This window comes from Tupaia chinensis, unplaced genomic scaffold (genome assembly GCF_000334495.1).
Source record: "Tupaia chinensis unplaced genomic scaffold, TupChi_1.0 Scaffold000270_2, whole genome shotgun sequence".
In the NCBI taxonomy this organism is placed as follows: Eukaryota; Metazoa; Chordata; class Mammalia; order Scandentia; family Tupaiidae; genus Tupaia; species Tupaia belangeri.
The window spans coordinates 4,391,344-4,396,002 of NW_006159751.1; the positions used below are offsets into that span (position 1 = coordinate 4,391,344).

A 4,659-nucleotide genomic window follows, 5' to 3' on the forward strand; every position below is an offset into this window, starting at 1 on the left:
TACTCTTCAGGGACAATACCTCTTTTGGAAAGTGAATAAACATTTCTACCCATGCACTCTCTCAGTCTGTGAATTCTTTCATGGCCTGCAACCCAGAGCACCCTAACAGATCTATGGGAAGTATTAGCCTTGGTGTAGCTAAGGCTTCTGTGGGTCCACAGTACAGTATCTGGAGGTGGGCCTGGGTACTCTTGGTCAGGAGGGTTAGCAGTTTGGGAGGAGAGCTTGACATAGAGAAGAGGAGAGCAAAGGCATGCTAGAGATTTCTGAATTCCTAATTGCCCAGTTGGGACCAGTCATACGCATGACCAGGCACATCAGTCATACACCTGTCCAAGCCAGCCACATCGAACCACAATCACCTCCAGGGTAGTGGCTGCGGCTTTACCTCCACCTTCCAAATCTCACACAAGTTCCTCTGAGGGTCAACTCTAACCCCGAACCACATAGGAAAGAGGATCTGGGAAATGAAGTTCTTGGCCTACTTAAATGACACCGTGCAAACCCCCACTGTACTCAGGGACTGAACCCTGGGCCTTCCAAATATTTGGAGATCGGGAAGATAAATAAAAAGAAAAACAGCTGAGAAGAGTCGGAGGGAAAGCTGGGAAAGTTTGTTGTCTGGGACTCAAGTGAAGAAAGGCATTTCAAACAATTCGGTGAGAACCATTCAGTGTCAAATGCTACTGATGGGTCAAGAACAATGACTGAGAAACAATCACTGAAGATAGCCACATGAAAGTCACTGACTGCCTTAAAGAGAGCAGTTTTAGAAGAATGAGTGGGTTCCAGAGAAAATGAGAAAGAACTGGAGGCAGCAGACATAACCAAGGAGTTTTACTGAAAAGGGGAGAGAAAAAAGGTAATGGCTAGAGGGAAAAATGAGCTTAAGAGTTTCTTTTGAACATAGAATGAAAGCATCACTTGTGTATGCTAAAGGGAACGTTCCCGTAGAAGGAAATTCCAAAGGTGGTGAAGAACTGCTGAAGCAATATGCTTGGGGAAGACAGCAGGCAGATTGTATTACCAGATGGGGAGCTGGCGAACATTGTGCTGAATACGCAGTTCTTTGGGTCCAGATCTCTAAGGTTAGAAACCTGCCCCAAGATGCAAACAAAGTAATAACCATGAGAAAAGTATAAAAAGAGAAATTTTTAATAAAAAGAGAAGATTTTAAGAGAAGTACAGCCCACATTCAAAAGGTGTTCGGGTGGGCATCTGTCAGAGGACAACTGCACTGGGAATGGGGTTGGGTATAACGTTTGTTGTGGGATTGTCGACAGAATTGACTAACTCAGAATGAACTATTATTAGAAGTAATAATAATTGGCTCTCTGCTCCTCCCTGTTTGACAGACAGCTGCATCTTCTCATGCAGTGCCAGCCGCGTCCTAGGGACACAATAGTGAAGGTCAGAGTAAATGGATTTGGCCGTATTGGGTGCTTGGTCACTAGGGTTGCCTTCACCTCTGGCAAAGTGGATGTCGTCACCATCAACGACCCCTTCGTTGACTTGAACTACATGATCTACATATTCCAGTATGATTCCACCCATGGCAAGTTCAATGGCACTGTCAAGGCTAAGAATGGGAAGCTTGTCCTCAATGGGAAGTCCATCACCATCTTCCAAGAACGAGATCCCACCAACATCAAACGGGGTGATGCTGGTGCGGAGTATGTTGTGGAGTCCACCAGTGTCTTCACCACCATGGAGAAGGCTGGGGCTCACTTGAAGGGTGGGGCCAAAAGGGTCATCATCTCTGCATCTTCTGCTGACACCCTCATGTTTGCGATGGGCATGAAATAGGACAACTCCCTAAAGATCGTCAGCAATGCCTCCTGCACCACCAACTGCTTGCCTCCCCCCTCCCCGCCCGACCAAGGTTCATGTTTGTGATGGGCATGAACTATGAGAAATAGGACAACTCCCTAAAGATCGTCAGCAATGCCTCCTGCACCACCAACTGCTTGCCTCCCCCCTCCCCGCCCGACCAAGGTCATCTACAACAACTTTGGCATCATGGAGGGACTCATGACCACAGTCCATGCCATCACTGCCACTCAGAAGACAGTGGATGGCCCTTCAAGGAAGCTGTAGCGTGATGGCCATGGAACTACCCAGAACATCATCCCCGCATTGACTGGCACTGCCAAGACTGTGGACAAGGTCATCCCGGAGCTCAACAGGAAGTTCGCCAGGATGGCCTTCTATATCCCCACCCCCAATGTGTCAGTTGTGGACCTGATCTGCCACTGGAGAAAGTTGTCAAATACGATGACATCAAGAAAGTGGTGAAGTAGTTGTTGCATGGCCCTCTAAAGGGCATCCTGGGCTTCACCGAGGATCAGGTCATCTCCTACGACTTCAACAGTGACACCCACTCCTCCACCTTTGATGCTAGGGTTGGCATTTCCCTCAGTGACCACTTTATCAAGCTCATTTCCTGGTATGACAATGAATTTGGCTACAGCAACAGGGTGGTGGGACTCCTGGTCCACATGGCCTTCAAGGAGTAGAGTCCCACATGGCCTTCAAGGAGCAGAGTCCCCTGACCACCAGCCACAGCATGAGCATGAGGAAGAGAGGCCCTCAGCTGCTTTGAGGCCCACTCAGTCCCTACCACACTGAGAAACTCCCTTCCTTGACACATCCCAGACCACCTGGAGAAGGGGAGGGGCTGGGGAGCCCTCCTTATAAACCATCAATAAAGTACACTGTATCAGCCAAAAAAAAAAGAGAGAGAGAGAAATAATAATGCATGTGGCACCTTTCTTTTCTTTTCTTTCTTTCTTTTTTTATTTTTATTTTTTGAGAAGTTTTTGCTATAGGGTGCATGTGCTTACCAGAAAGACAGAGAGAGACAGAGAGACAGAAAGTGAGAAGTCATCTCCCAGGAGGATGGCCACGCCGCGATCCCTTCTCCTCCATTCTCCTCTAGGGATCTTGGGCACACATGCACACGTGCCCGGCATAAGTTTAAGCCACTGGGTCTGGGACTCGCACCGCAGTCAACTACATGGGAGTCCAGCAACATAGCCATTACACCAACTGCTGGTCCCTATGTGGCTTATTTCTAAGCATTAATGTGAATAACCAACCCAAAGAAAGACAAACGTGTTTCTCAGGATACTTAGATATGGTGGTTCCTTTTACACAGTTTTGAGAACAGAAGAGTTGTCAGTATCGTAAGGAGTCTTTTACATTGGTCTAGTCCAAAAAGGTGGGACATTTGCAAGCAGAGGCTTGTAGATTATAGGTGAATTTGAAATTCTTAGTAATTAGTAATTGTTAAAGAAAATCACAAGTCTCTGTTCCTGAAACAAATCAGCAAAAGGATAAGGCAGCTTACCATGCATCATAAAAACACTATGTCTGGGACAGGATGTAGCATCCAACTATTAATGGTCTGTTAATATTTGCAGGCCTGTGTTAATGTTTGTAGGTGTGACTCTCCCATACCCCCTGGGAAATAACTTTAGAATAGGAAAAATCTCTTTTTTTTCATTTTTATTATTATTTTTTAATTTGACCAGAGAGAAATGAGAGAGAATGAGAATGAGTGCACGAAAAAGAGGTACATTGAGAAAGCAAGCCTCCAGGTCAAGGTCTTATTTTGAATATGTAGCAGGGGAGGTCTGTAATAGCTGGCTCTTTTGTTTGTTTTTGTTGCACCTGCATATTTCTCTTCAGGTAAGGCAACTAAACTGCCCAGTTGGGACCAGTCATACATGCTCCGTGTGGACTGTGAAGGTATGAACATGTGTATAGGGACTTTTTTGGTTTGGGCCCTATCAGTCTATTGCTGTGAGTGGGAGGTGGGATACTGCCCAAGCTGTTACACTCCCCCAACCCCCAGCCCCAGTAACAGTGGTTGATGTGTCAGATATTCCCTTTGTTGGCATATTGGGACTCCTTGCTCATATCTATCTGAATACCTGTAGCAGTGGGAATCTGTGGTACAAGTTCAGGAAATGGCCTGAGGGCATGGAGAAGCCACCCACCCTTTCAGAAGGGAAGATAGAATAAATGGACAGAGATGTGGGATGACTGGGAGATGTGGGAGTAAGAGCTCTTCTCTTACCACCATTTCAGATTTTCCAAGGGAAATCAAAAGCAAATTCATGAGCTAAAAGCAAGGATACAGTTAGAATTACTAGAAGTTTTAGGAATGAAAAGAGAGTTTAAAACAGTTACAGAAGACTGTATTTTTCAAAGATATTCCAACTATATGTAACCTATTCACATACTCTTCGTACAATGTGATGTTGAGATCTCTCCATTAAGAGGTAGAAATCTATGTTCTCTTCCCTTGAACCTGGGAGGTGCTTTATGACTGTTTCTAACAAGAGAATGCAGTAGCAGTGACACTTGTGACGCCAAGGCTAGGCCATAAACGGTGGTACAGCTTCTGGTTGGCTCTCTCTCCCCCTGAGCCCAACTCACTGTGTAAGAAGTCTGACTACCCTAAATCTGCCATGCTGGAGGTGAAAGGGCACATTCAATGCTTCTCGGGTGTCTCAGACAATTTTTTGTTTCTTTTTCTCTTCCTTCTTCCCAAGTTGGCCCTTCCTTGACCTCATTGCAGATGGCTGACTCTTGTTTTTCTAAGTTCCTGTCCTCAGACATAAAGATTGAGACATCCATCAGCTGCTGGTACCA

General features: G+C 45.8%; 1 pseudogene; it reads left to right on the forward strand.

Annotated features, from left to right (window-relative positions):
- The first annotated feature begins 1,506 nt into the window (after positions 1–1,506).
- On the forward strand, positions 1,507–2,516 carry LOC102493937 (glyceraldehyde-3-phosphate dehydrogenase-like; annotated as a pseudogene).
- The last annotated feature ends 2,143 nt before the right edge of the window (positions 2,517–4,659 follow it).